The 15,017-nt window shown below is 41.0% G+C and overlaps 1 protein-coding gene across 1 annotated transcript in view; it reads left to right on the top strand.

Moving 5' to 3' along the window:
* Positions 1–15,017, top strand: part of ARNTL (aryl hydrocarbon receptor nuclear translocator like) — a 545,416-nt gene that overhangs the window by 504,610 nt on the left and 25,789 nt on the right. The window lies entirely within an intron of this gene.

A 15,017-nucleotide genomic window follows, 5' to 3' on the forward strand; every position in this document is an offset into this window, starting at 1 on the left:
TTGTTTGGTTGATGTGTCTTATGGATGATATAGAATTAGTGTCTGGGTTGATTATGGGGAGGAGTTGTATTCAGTAGGAAGCCATGTTTATACGTGTGTGTTTAAATATATTGACTTCTGTAGTGTTGACAGTTGTTTTTTCAACACACATTGTTTGACAAAACAGTGTATCAACATTTGTGTGAGATCTCTACAGTACCGAAGTTGGGAATATCCCCTTTCCACAGTAATGTGTGACCTCAGAATTGGAATATATAATTAGGGGCGGGAGTGATATGCCCCTGCAAAATATTGTTTTTTTAGTTGAATTCTCCAAGCTTGCACAGATCAGTATTGACTTTTTTGTTGTCTGGATGTTTTCCTATTGTTGCACCCATGTATGTAAAACATATATGTATACATATATGTGTGTGTCTTAACACATACACAAATGTGCACGTAACATATACATATATGTAAATCTGTGTGTGTGGTTTTATATTGGAAGACCGACATTTCAGAATATCAACTCTTAAAAGGCCGAGAACTATATGATCTGATGTTGTCAATCTTCATTTATCCTTGACCTTTGGGTACTCAGTTCCAATCCTCAGAACTGGCTCAGCCATTACATAGTTCCCGCCAGCCAAAAACTCTTGAGCTAAGACTCTAGCTACACTACCCCTCTCCATTTTACTTCAGATCTCGTCTGCCACTCTTGTCGCAAGATGCATCAGCCATTTTTTCATGCAGTTAAGTAAAACTTTATAGTTTTTCTTTGTTCATTTCCTGTTTAATCTAGCATTTTATATATATTTATATTGGCACATGGCTTGATAGTAGCCAACACATGGTTCAGAAAGAGAGACAGTCACAAGATCACATACAAGAGTAGTCAACATGCAACTCAGGAAGACTTCCTCCTAGTAAGGAAAAGGCACTGGGGCAGAATCTATGATTGCAAAGTCATCCCCAGTGAAACAGTTGGTCCAGAGCATAAACCACTAGTTGCCACAATCAGCTGCAAGCAGTGGTCAGAGAAGACTCTAAGGTCAACAGAGACCAGGGTGAAGACCTGGAAGTTGACTGGAGAGAAAGTACAACAGTTCAAGGAATTACTCGGGGCTCTAGCACCTCAAGAAGAGGAAGAAATAGGTGGAGTTGAAGAAGAATGGCAGCGCCTAAAATCAGCATGTGTTAGGACTACAGAAAAGATATGTGGCTGAGCCAGGTATGGAAATAAGGTACATAAGGAAAGCTGCTGGTGGAATGTAGAAGTCCAGGAAGTCATCAAAAGAAAAAAGGAGTGCAGAAAGAAGTGGGAGACAGAAAAGACTGACCAGGCTAGGAAGGACTACTGGTTGGCTAACAAAGATGCTAAGAAAGAAGTTGCAGTAGCAAAGAATAGGGCATCAGAGGCACTGTACCATCTTCTGGAAATTGACTCAGTAAGGGGCACAAAGAAACTATATCAGGCTGCAAGGCAAAGACAGAAAGATAAGGAAGATAGTCAGACACCCTTCATAAGGGATGCCAGCAACAACCTGCTCATCAGCCCAGAACACATCAAAGGCAGATGGAAGGAGCATTTCCAGCAGCTTCTGAATGAAGAAAACCCTACAGAAGCTGTACTGCACCAGAAACAGCCTATGATGAGAGAAGAAGAGCCCACCCTAGAAGAAGTAAGAACAGCACTAAGGAAGATTAAGTCAGGGAAAGCAGCAGGCTCAGGTGAGGTCACAGCAGATATGATAAATATGCTCGGTGAGATAGGAGAGAAATGGCTCCTGCGGGTACTAATAGCAGTGTGGAGAAAAAGGAGTATCCCAGATGACTGGAGAATAAACATACCCATGCCAGTGTAGAAGTCAAAGGGGGCATTCACAACTGTGGGCAGTACAGAGGCATCAAACTCCTATCACACTGCATGAAAGTTCTGGAGAGGGTGTTTGATAAGTGGATACACAGAGTAGTAGAACGTAAGATGGGAGATGAGCAGTTTGGATTCAGATCAGCACAACTGACCTAATGTTTGCAGTGAGACAGATACTTGAGAAGAAGCTAGAGATGAGAGAGTCCAAATGGGCATTCCTAGACTTGGAAAAAGCATATGACAAAGTCCCAAGAAAACTGATATGGGCAGTACTGCAGTGGTTTGAAGTCCCAGAAACATTGGTAGAATTAGTGCAGCTTATGTACAAGGACCCAATGACTCAAGTACGAACAGTGTTCGGACTCACAGAGGAGTTCTCTTTGGGTGTACATCAGGGTTCGGCTCTGAGCCCACTGCTGTTCATACTGGTGATGGAGTACATTAGCAAACAGGTTGGAGGGAACGGATCAATAAAGCTGCTGTATGCAGACGATTTGGCAGTACAGGCAGACTCTGAGCTAGAACTTCATCAAAGGTTAGGAGAATGGAATGCAAATCTAAAGGCACGTGGGATGAAACTAAGCACAGATAAGACAGTGATAATTGCAGCAAATTGAGGAAATCAGAAGAAGCTGAGAATAGAGATAGAAGGGAAGATAGCGGAACAGGTAAACAGCTTCAAGTATCTGGGAGGAGAAGTTGAGGAGAAGGGTAGTCTGAATGAAGAGGTCAAAGCTAGAATCAGAGGGGCTGCAGCCAGCTGGCATAGAGTATCGGGTGTAGTCTATGACAGAAGAATGCCAAGAAGCTGAAAAGTAAGGTGTACAAGACAGTGTTGCGACCAGTACTAATGTATGGTACAGAAACCTGGGCAGTAAAGTTAGAACAGTTGAAGCTAGAGGTGATGGAAATTAAGTGCCTGAGACAGGTGATAGGATGCACACTGTGGGACAGATGAAGAAATGAGGACAAAAGAGCAGAAGCCAAGGTAGCTCCAGTTGCAGAAAAGATCAAAGAGAACAGATTATGGTGGTTTGGGCATGTGTAGAAAAGCAGAAGACAATCTGGTGAGGAAGATTTGGGACAGACAGGAAGAAGGTAAGAGGAAGCAAGGATGTCCAGCAAAGAGGTGGATGGATTGTGTGAAAGAAGATCTGCGCCAGTGAGGCATGTGTTGAAGGCAGGAGTGTGGCATTGCTCGAGAGAGTTGGTGACAGTTAACACGATACCCTGACCCCATGTAGAAAAAAATGGAAAAAAGGGGGCTGATGATTTTTTATATATGTGTGTGTATATATATATATATATATATATATATATATATATATATATATATATATATATAATGTGTGTGTATATATATATATATATATATATATATATAATGTGTGTATATATATATAATGTGTGTGTATATATATATATATATATATATATATATATATATATATATATATAGGCTGGGTCTGCTACCGTAGATCAAAATTACACTATTTCGAAATAAGATAGTAGTGTCCCACTAATGCGAAAGTGCACTTCAACGAAAGAGCACTTTCGTGAAAGTCACTAAGTCAAACGGGACATTTCCTGCACTGTGGTGCGGTAGTGACTGACCTTAGGGTTAGGGCTTGGGTTAAGGATAGTGGATAGCTAGTAGTAGGGCTATCCACTATACTTAACCCAAGCCCTAACCGTAAGGTCCGTTGCCGCACCACAGTACAGGAAACAGGTCCGTAACCACTGCTCAGTGGAGGAAATATTTCCTGCACTGTGGTGCGGTAGTCGCGGACCTTAGGGTTAGGGCTTGGGTTAAAGATAGTGGATAAGCCCTAGCTATCCCCTATCCATAACCAAAGCCCTAACCCTTCATTCATTCTAGTGACTTTTGCGAAAGTGCACTTTCGTGTTAGTGGGACACTACTATCATATTTTTAAATAGTGTAATTTCGATCTACAGTAGTAGACCCATAGATGTTATTGTTTTGTCTTTCGGCTTATCCCGGTTAGGGGTCACCACAGCGGAACTCCAGTCCGCTAATGTTTGGTAGTGGATTTTTACATGCCGAGTTACCAGCCCCTGACGCACAACCCTTCAACGAAGGCACGCCCATTCACGCATGCCTCCACACAAAAGATGCTCTAGCTGAGAATCGAACGCGACGATGTCTTGCTTTGAGGCGACAACACTACCACAGCACCACTACCGTGACCCATAGATATCTATAGAGATATAGAGATATATATATATATATATATATATATATATATATATATATATATATATATATATATAGACACACACACACATATTTACATATATATTCTTTACCTGTTCTTCTACCTACTTTCTTTGTTGAGTCAGTGTGCCTTTTTACCATACAGTTTTCTTTCCTTACCATCAATTGGTATTACCTCTTCCTCTGTCTCGATCGGTCTTCCCTACCTTTTTAGGTTAACTTTGACTACCGTTGTTAGTAGTTTTTCCCTTCCTTCTGTGTGATTGCTGCCTGTTGATCTTTCTTTTTTGATTGTCAACATGGCAGATAAATCTAAAGGCACTACCGCCTTTAAGCAGTGCCAAGAATGTGGATGGAAGATGCCCAGTTCAAATGGGCATTCTTCCTGTGTGTATTGTTTAGGCCTGGCTCATCTTTAACAGGACTTTTCAATTGGTCAGGCTTTCAGTAACTGAGCCTTAGTTGAAAGAAAAAATAAATTGATATAGGTTCATACTAGGCTATCTGCCCTGGGGCAATTATAAGCCTAGCCTGATTTTGTTTGGCTTGCGCCACCCCTTGATTTGAGTATACTGTGCCCTTTTTACGGTTTAGTTTACTGTGCCTCTGTCTAATAGTGACAAGGAAGTAATCCCCGGAACAAACCTACGATCCCCCATCCACTCATCAAGATTCTTCTTGAAGAGATTCAATGAGGTGCTCTGCCTAACATGAATTGGAATCCTATTCCAGAGCGAAGGGAGCCTCTGGGTTATGAATCTGTCCCTCCAGCAAGTCCTATTTATTTCTGTGCTGAGGTTCAAGTCCCTCGAGCGTGTGGCTCTAAGGGATTTAGATTTACTGAGGTGGAGCATGTCCATTAATTCTGGATTGGACATAGCTTTATATGTCAGGCATAGATCGCCTCGAAGTAGGCGGTATGCAACTGAGTAGAGCTGGAGTTTTTTTAACCGAGCAGCATATGGCATCTGAGTCCCTTGATCCTCTTGGTGAGGTACTTTTGGGGTCTTTCTAATTGCTGCAGGTGTCGGGTAAGGTACATCCCAAAAGGGGCATTGTATTCTATGATGGGCCTGATGAGGGATGAATAAAGGGGCACGATTACCTCTCTTGATCTAGATGTGAATCCTTTCATGATGAGGTGGGCCATGTAGAAGGTCTTTCTAACCACTTTGGCAATGTGGTTGTCAAAGGAGAGATTGTTATCAACTTGGGTCCCCAGATCCCTAATTACTTTCTCTGTACTTAATGGTTTACTGTCTATGTGGTAGTTTGTGGGCACATTGTTTGTGCCAAAGGGTATGACTATACACTTTTTGGCATTTAGCTTTAGACCATGGCTCTGGCACCAGTTATCCGTCTCCGAGACCTTTTTGAAGGATGTTTGTGTCAGCTGGAGAAGTTGATTATGGCGCCCAGTTTGCAGTCATCTGCAAACTTGGTGAGCCATAGTCCTCCCACGTTGGCCTGTACCTCAGAAAAGTATATACCGAACAAGAGCGGTCCCAGGACAGAACCTTGTGGGACACCACTTGTGACTGGTTTCGAGTCTGACATGGCTCCAGCAACTCTCACTCTGTGGGTTCTGTCTTTGAGCCAGTTTGCGACCCATCTTGTGACATAGGGGTTTATATTTAAGCTGGATAGCTTATCTATGATGCCCCCATGGGGTATTGTGTCAAATGCCTTTGCTAGGTCTAGATAGGCTGTGTGGACTATCTTCCCTTCATCTATGGCTTTGGTGACTGTTTCAAAGAAGTCAACCAGGTTCAAAAGGCAGGATCTGCCCTTGACGAAGCCGAATTGGGTAGGATCTAGTGTCTGTAGGTCCCCGATGTCTTTGTTTATGAGCTCCATGATGATCCTCTCCATAGCCTTGCAGACTAAGCTAGTCAGGCTTATGGGGCGATAGTTTCCAGGGTTTGTGGAGTGGGACCACTGTTGCTGTACGCCATTCTGTGGGCACATATCCTGTAGTGAGGCTGAGATTGTACAGCTGTTTTATTTGAGGGATTAGTTCTTCTTGGAGTTCATGTAGGACACAACCCGGGATGCCATCTGGTCCCATGGAAGCAGTGTTTTTTGCTTTGGAGAGGGCAGCCTTCACCTGAGCATCAGAGATGTTTGGGAGGCAGCCCCCTGTAAAGATCTAAGTCCTCTTTTGAGTAGGCTTTATCCAAGACTGGCACTTCTCCCTCTAAGTCTGAGCTTGGACTTAAGAAAAGCTGCTGGGTGCAGACATCTTCGGCACCAGTAGCACAAAAGCATAAGCCTTCTGCATCAACTATTTCAGTGGAACCGAAGGCTAAGATTTGGAAACTTTCAGAACAAACTAAATTGGTACCATCTACTGTGGCATCACAGACCTCAGTGCCGGCCACATCAGTACCAACATCTTCAACTCCCCATTCAGAATCGACTCAGTCTACTATGCTTCCACAAATATTGGAACCTCCATTGGTGCCAACAACACACATACTTACCACACCCAGGACAAGGTATTCACCCTCTATTGTCTCCTTTGTGGGACAGCTCCCAAGTCCTTTTCTTGACAAACCAGAATCCCCCTCAGGCTTATCTGTCTGTACCTCCAGGAGTTTAATCGGAAGTTGAAGTAGAGAGGTTGGTGGATCAGCTCTTTGTGGCCAGGGGTCTTTCTGTCTCTTCTCAGATCACTCTCCCTTCTGGAGTTGGGACGTTTTCTGTCAGGCCTCCAGTGAATCTTCCTCCCTTCTCTAATCTCCTCTGATGGCTTAGAGCTTACGACTCCCAATTCCTCCACTTCTAACGGCTCTGTTGCTGACAGCCTTTTCACCTTCAATTCCAGGATCTGCCTTAACTTCCTCAGTTACTTCAGAACCGACAGACTCCCAGAGCTGTAGCTTTGCTGTCAGGTCTGAGGGTTTTGGATCAGTTCCATTTTTTTATTCAGAGCCTTCCTTTACTCTTGAAACGTTGGCAGATTTGGGCTCTGCTTCGGCTCCTGCTTAGGAGGTGGGTCTCTGGGAGCAGGGAGTGACCTCTGTTCCGAGGTTGTCCTCTGTTCTGGGCTTCCATCCCTCTTTTGTGGGGGGGGGGGTGCCTTCCAGGTAATGGAGAGGACATTCTCCTCTGCAGGCTCTCAGCTGGCCCCTTCTGTGTCAGAGTTTTATCCCAGGACTCCCTCTTGCCCAGCACTGCCCTCAACCTCCACACCCAGACGGCGGGCACCTATAGTCCAGAGAGGTACATCTCAAGGCATTTGCACCCACGAGCACTAGCACTGTTATATGTATGCAGATGGACAAGGACTTGAGTGCATGCACTTTGTGGGAAATCTTGGCACTGATAGGCAACTGACTGTGACCTTCTGTTTACATAGTCTGGTTAGTGGTGCATTGTTTTGTCTCACAGTTGAGTCGTCTGACAAGGATGTTGGATTGTGTGGAGGTTTGCTATATTGGCTTTTAAACTGAGATATTGTAAGTTTTATATGTATGCTTCAAGATGAGTGCTGCCAGTGTTGTGTGTTTGTGAGGTTACTTGCTTCTTAGGTTATATTTAGGAGACATTTATGCTCTAGATAGCTTACTTTTAAGAGCCTCAGCATATGTAGCTTTGTATTTGGTCTGATTTGTGTGTGATAGGTTTAGTGTGGTGTGTTGTACTGACAACCTGCTTATTTGTAGTGTCTTCATTTGAGTTTTGCCTCCATTAGCATTAAATAGCTGCATTTCTCACACAATATATCAATTTGTCTCATTTCTTCCTACAGTAGTATAGTCATCAGGAAAACAAAGTTCATGTATATCCTGCAAGAGTCTATTCATCTTTATAGGAGACTTCCCTGTACTCATGAAACGAATATACCTGTCAGTGGCTTCTGAGTCTAATTTCTAATGTCCTGGTTCAAGTGCATACCTATTTCTAAATGTCCTGGTTCAAATGCATACCTAAACCTAAGGCAAAAAGGTGGTATCTACAAATTGACATGGATTCCTAACCATGTATGCTGAAACAGCATAGGATGTACAGAACAGAAGTTAAGGACAGTTTGTAAAACATTATAAAAAGAGTAATAAAGCAAAAAAGGAGTGTGATGACATGTTGTGAGTGGTTTATGCAATCAGTGAGTATTAATAAGCATGACACTAAAACTTGATGTGTAATGTGAAGACATTTTGAGATATAAATGCTTTTTGGATAAAGCCATTATGAGTATTAATCTCTGTTTGCATTAACTTAAAAGCTGTGTGAGTTCTAGGTAGACAAGTAGTACATCTTATACAAAACATTAAGGCACATACAGTATTATTCAGTGTGCATGGTTTTGAAAATTAATATTGTTTCAAAGTATTGTAAAATATTATATTCATAATTTGCATAAATTCTGCAGTATCTCAAAACAGCAGTGTGCTTACCGCCATTTTGTTATACATCATTGGAAAGCTATTGACAGGTGAACTGTTCTCCCACTGGTATCTCATATCTATCTTGCACACTTGGAGATATAACCATTTGTTTAACAATAGCACCAGTAATTTTTGGAAATACAATGTCATTTTTCTTTCCTAATTCTGTAGTATAACATCAGCATCTACAGAACTTTTGACAACACTAATGTGTAGCCCATTGGGTACAGAAGTGTTTTCAATGGTCCCCGTGAGAAGCTGAAGTTATCAGAAATTCAAAATTCATATTGTCGAGATGATATGGTTGAGTTTCTGAAAACTTGAAGCTTTTGAATGGTACAGTGCAGATCTGGGAATTTAACCTTTTCCCCACTGTAATGCAATGTTGGAGTTTGTATTTATTATATGTAGAAGGTGTGGGAGGGGGCATAGAAAAAAGGTAGATTTTTGTTGGGTTTTTTTTTGACGTTTGAGTTTTTGGAAACCTGGTCATATCATCTCGACAATATGAATTTAAAGTTTCTGAATACTCAAGCTTCTGACATAGACCCGCTTTCATATTTTAAATTTTTGTTGCTCACATCATTTATCAGATATTCCAAATGTTATTAAATGCATTTTCAGTAGAGGATTTGGGAGAAGAGTTCTCAAGAATTAAGTGTTTCTGGCTTAAAAGAATTCAGGAAGCAAGGGCATTAATTAGCCTCCTGCTGACGGTCAGAATGAGTCAAGTAATACATGGTTGTCAGTAAACATGAAACAATGACATTTGAATGCCCATTTCAACCAAGCTGGCTACCGAGATGGTTAGAAAGTACAAATGCATGGTTCCAGGTGTTTAATGTGGACTGAAGGAGAAGAATTACCTATTAGGTTGTGAAACGGAGGTGCTGTCTGGTAGTGGAGATAGTACTGGTCTCAGCACAGCTATATGTGGCTAAGAATGAGTTATCCATTGCTACTAAGAATTGTATTCATCCCAAGTTGCTTCCTAAGCAGTAGTATTAGTCTAAGTACTGCTGCATTTAGTATACTTGCTATAGTCTTCTCTTGGTAGATACCACGGATAATAGCTTACAGAACCTGGCCACAACAAACACCCAAGCAGCACAAAGGCTCTGAAGAGGTTCTCACCAAAACTGCAACCAGACCATTCACTGAAGCCCCATATAGACTGCCCAATTAGAGAAATGCAGGAAACAATGCCCCCTCTGTTTCTTCTACCACCAGTTTTAAAGCAGTAGCATTAAGCCAATGCTGGTTGCTATGAAGCAATTTTCAGACTTTCCAGTGTGGTAGTCTTTAAGAAGGATACCAAATAATGTCCTTCTGCTCCTTCAGTGTTGGGAGCAAAAGAGAAATAATTCCTGATAAGCAGTTCCTAGACTATCTGGTGGTTTGGTAGTATACTCCTACATATTACAAATTTTAAAAGGAAGACAGGAAAAAAGGGGAATAATACTCTGAATATTGCAATGTGCATTAAATAAGTGGGATGAATGAAGCAGGTGCTAACTCAAGGTTTAGGAATCTAATGGGGGAGCTTCCCAGTTGGCTCTTTCAGTGCCCAGTGGAATTATTTTTATTTATTTAACATTTGTTTACCGGGAAAGTCTGACTTGGAACAAAGCCATTTTTCAGCAGATGCCTGGGGAGAAACGCTCCAGATGCATGTCTTTGCAAAGTGGGAGAAAACTGGAGTACCCAGAGAAAACCCACACGAACACAGGGAGGACATACAGACTCTGCACAGAAGGCACTCCAGCCAAGAATTGAACCGGAAAACCTCTTGCTGTGAGGCGACAATGCTACTGCTGCACCACTGTGCCATCCAATTATCAGAATATACGAGACTGGGAGGAGTCTCCAAAGTCAAATTTATAATAGGAGTGGGCAGCTCAACAAGTTTAAAAGCACAACAGAGACTGGGTGGGTGATAAACTAACTGACCATAGCGAAGGACCTTTGAAACGCCAAGAAAAAACTTTATGTTAAAACAAAACTTAAAATAAAACAAATATAATTGCATATTCTGTACCACTATCTTCAGAAATGGAAATGCCTAATATTTCACATATGCAGGCATTTACTTATACATTTGTTACTAGGATAGTACGTTAATATTATGTAGGAGACTGCAGATGCAGAGAAAGTCTATGCAGGTTTTAGAACCACAAACACTGAATATATATCCTTCTTGAAACAAACATTAGCAACACCTTCACATGGAAAGACTTACCCTTTCCACTCTCCCCAGGGTAAGAGGATTTTATATAAAACATGATTATTCCCCTATGGGACCAAATTCAGAACATAGCATCTTTTTCACATCTCGCCATCAGAAAATATCTTTCATTTTAACAACTTTTAACAAATATTTCCTTCAAGCTGTAGCCACACTTATCAAAAACACCACCACCATCAAACAAGCCCCCCACCAAGAAAACTGAACAGAAGATTACTTCTCACTCAAACTTGTCCCTACTTCCACTATAAGAAAAGATCTCCTAAAATTTAAAACTACAAGACCTGCTACAGACAGCCTTCCTCCTTTTAAATTGTAGCTGAAGCTCTGTCGTATCCAGTATGTGTACTAATAAACAGATCCATTCTAGAATGTCTTGTCCCAGCTATTTGGAAGAAGGCATGCATAATTCCTCTCCATAAAGGAAGTCCCTCTACTGAGTACTCCAACTTCAGACCAGTTGCCATCCTGTCACCATTATCTAAAATATTAGAAAAGTGCATCCATTCCCAATACTTCAATACCTTACCATAAACCATCTTCTCTCCCCCATGCAACATTGTTTTTGTGCCAACCATAACAACACTACAGCCCTGCATTACTTTGCTGATAGCATTAATAAAAACAAATACCAGAAGCTTAGTATCATCCTCATTTCTAGACTTGTCCAAAGCATTCGACAGTCTCTCACCATAAACTATTACTAAAAACTCTCCTTCTTAGGTCTCTCCCCTCCCCCTCTCCTGGTTTAACAGCTACTTGACAAATAATTCTAAGCAAGTCAAATGGCAGCAAGAATACTTTTCATTTCTACCTATTACTGTAGGAGGGCCACGAGGTTCTGTACTTGGGCTCTCCTGTTTAATATATTTATAAATGATCTACACACTGCTTCCAAGCACCCCAGTCTTGTACAGATGACTTCACACTCATCTGCACAACCTCGAAACTACAAAACCTTCAGGAAAGTACTCGGGAATCCTTTATGTCCATAGAATTCTGTCTGGAATGCTCACAACTCCTACTTAACCCCCCCCAGAAAATGAAATTGCTACTTTTCACCCCAAAACATTCTCTCACAGCAAAACTCTTGTCAAAATCACTTTATTAAATAATACCCTGATTGAAGAGATCCCTAACCTCAAGCTCTTGGGAAACACAATTGATGACAACTTGAAATTTGACCTACACTTCCTGTTATTAAAAAACACCAAAGGATCAGCGTGTTGTATAGAACAAAACCCTACCTAACAGTCAGAACAAGAGAAACCATAGCTGAAGCCTACCTCCTACGTACCCTACTGTATACCTCCCCACTCTGTGCAAACCCACAAAGGTCCACACAAACAAAGCTGGAACAGTGCTACAATGAAATGGCTAACTTTGCTGCAAATTGCCCCTTTAGAACTCATCATGACTGTTCAGTCCTTAAACTACTACATTGGACTGAATTCTCCACTATAGTCAGCTGCTACTAGCTAATACTCCAGTTTACTACCTTGATAAATATTCAGCACTAAATGGCATGTTTCAACAGTACCACCCTATGAAAGCTGTTCGCTCTAAAGACAAAATCTTCCTTTCCATCACTAAAGCCCAAAATGCATTGGGAGCCTCCTTCTACTTAAACTTTGTAGCTACCCACTGGAATGCCCCCTCACATACTCTCATGCTTCTTGAAAACACCTCTCAACATCCTGTCTCTGTAGCTGCACAGCTCCAGGATAAGCATAACATCTTTGCTTTCGTCCTCCTCTTCTACAACACCTCTGCTGTCCTCTACTCTGTTTCCAAGTTTCACTCTGTCTTCACAGACTCCACCTTCTACCTTTGTCTCTCTTAATTCTTTTACCAGTCATTTCATTGTATCTCGTAATTAAATCAGCCTTTGGCTTTCCACCCTTTGTAAATAACTCGGTACTCTGTATTGTGACATCTTGTGTTATGGCGTCTACCCTTCTGCATAGTTATTTAAGCATATCTGTATAGAGTAAAATTAGTATAAGAAGCTTTTACTACTGTATGTATAGTTACTATCTTACGTATTTTGACATTGTAAAATGTTAATTGTATTCTGCCTGACATTGTTGGTACTGTATAACTTAAAAGATTTTGTTTCTACTGCATGTCCTGGCACTTTTCTACCTGGGTCTCTGCCGAAAAAGGGACTTTGTGCCCAGCCAAACTTCCCTGGTCAACAAAGGTGCAGTTTTTTGACGGACTTCCCATGGATGCTAATCTCCTAAAAATGTTACTGCAGAATGATGAGGCTCAAAGAAACAAAAGTGGACAGTTCCTCCGCTTAAATGCCTTCAGTGATCTAGCTAATGAAAATATATTTCCCTGCTGCTAAGTGGAGGCAGATTATGCATGGCACAAGCAAATAGGTCAGATTTCATCAGTGATTTAAAAGCCGACTCTGCTATATTTGCCCGTAACTTAAACAGTTCAAAAAGAGATTGTTTCCTTTAATCAGCTTACCATTAGTCTAGAACAACAGCCTTGAGAAGAGAGTTTTAAGGCCTTCAAACCGCAAAGCAAAGGTTTGCAGTCACTGTCCGTGGTTAGCAGGTTGCATAGTCACCCTTGATACCTAGATCATCAGAAAGTTCTGGTTCTGGGCTCAGCCCAGGTTCTTCATTTGTGTTCAGTACCCAAACTGCAGTGCATCTTCTTGGAATGTTTGCACTCTTGATTCGCTGTCCTTTGGATTAGATGTTAAACCAAGGACTTCTTAACTTGGTAGTTAAGTGGATGTTAAAAATCCTATGGATTTACTGAAGAGCAGGGAATTTCCTCAATATCTTGGCAAAACTTTTTTTCCTATCTGAACAGTAGCCACCTTGAGACTTACCTGAAACTAAGACAAAAGCTTAGTATTATTGATTGACTTGGTTATCAAAAATAAATATATAAAATCGGCTACCTTTCATTTTATGGCACATTATTAAAGCTCCATCTTACACCTGATACAGGAGACAATACAGTCTGTTCTTATTGGCTGTACCTAGGATAAACTGGAGAAAATTCCATTGACATATGATTTAGTGGAAGTGCAGCTGGAACAGTGATGGCCATTAATAGATATGCCTAAGAACACAATTTTTCCCAGGTGATTTTAAGGCCAGGTTATCAGATGCATCTGTGGCCACAATTTCTCTTTTTGGAAACCCTGCAGATGTTCTAAAAAAAGCAAATATGAGCACAGTAGTGAAATGAGTATTTTTATTAGTCAGTTCCTCAGTACAATGCACAAGAAATGTCATGTCTAACGACCACTATTTTTAAGAAGTAGAAGACAGTAACACAATGCAGCAAACAAAATTTCTTCTACACTTTTATAAAGAAAGGGTAAACAACAGGAACAAAAATTGTGTGATTTATGTCCATGTTGACCACATAACATGTCACCCCTTCAACCAGTTGGTGGAAAGTTCCAGCATTAAATACCATGACAGGATATTACCAGAAAGAAATGTGCATTTCATATTGTTTCAGAAGGGTTACTCTATAGAATTTCTAGAGTTCTGTAATATTTCCACCAATGCGTCAGCATCAGTTCCTTGGGTATGCATCACTTCAAACTTACAATTACATGGCTCCCACACCACCAGAAATAGGAGTAGCTTTATTCAGGGTTCTTTATAGTTCAAAAAAAGGGCAAAACATTGAGACAATTTCTGGATCTGTCGTTCTTATTCATTTCAAACTGACAAAAGTTCAAGATGTTAACTCTAGACTTCCAAGATGGCTGCAGGCTGAGCAAAAGGTTGATTAGACCTCTTCTAGTTTGAAACTGAGAAACTGTTAACTTTTACTGGCTTTTTGTTTTTTTTGTTTTTTTATCAGTGTGAATAAAATTCAATAACTGGCTAGTAATTACACAGCCTGGATGCCAGCAAAGCAGAAGAAATTAAGTTGTTGTTGTGTCTTTCGGCTTTTCCTGGTTAGGGGTTGCCACAGCAGAACTCCGGTCCGCTAATGATTGGCAGATTTTTACGTGCCGAGTTGCCAGCCCTGACGCACAACCTTCAACGAAGGTATGCCCATTCACGCACGTCTCCACACAGAAGACGCAAAGCAGAAGAAATTAAGTAAAGTGAGCAAAAATTAATAAGAAAAGAAGAAACCTTTCTGGCTGGAAAGAACCTTGCAGTTGTTTCCATATAAGGCAGTTCACATTTCAGCTTTAGTAAAGAAGATGTCTTCCAGTAATTTAGTGGAAAAATAAATTGAGTAATAGGTGCTTAAAAACACATGAGATACTGGATGAGTAGATAGTCAGATTACAA

Source organism: Protopterus annectens, chromosome 17.part0, assembly GCF_019279795.1.
Source record: "Protopterus annectens isolate FY-2018-M chromosome 17.part0, PAN1.0, whole genome shotgun sequence".
Taxonomy (NCBI): domain Eukaryota; kingdom Metazoa; phylum Chordata; order Ceratodontiformes; family Protopteridae; genus Protopterus; species Protopterus annectens.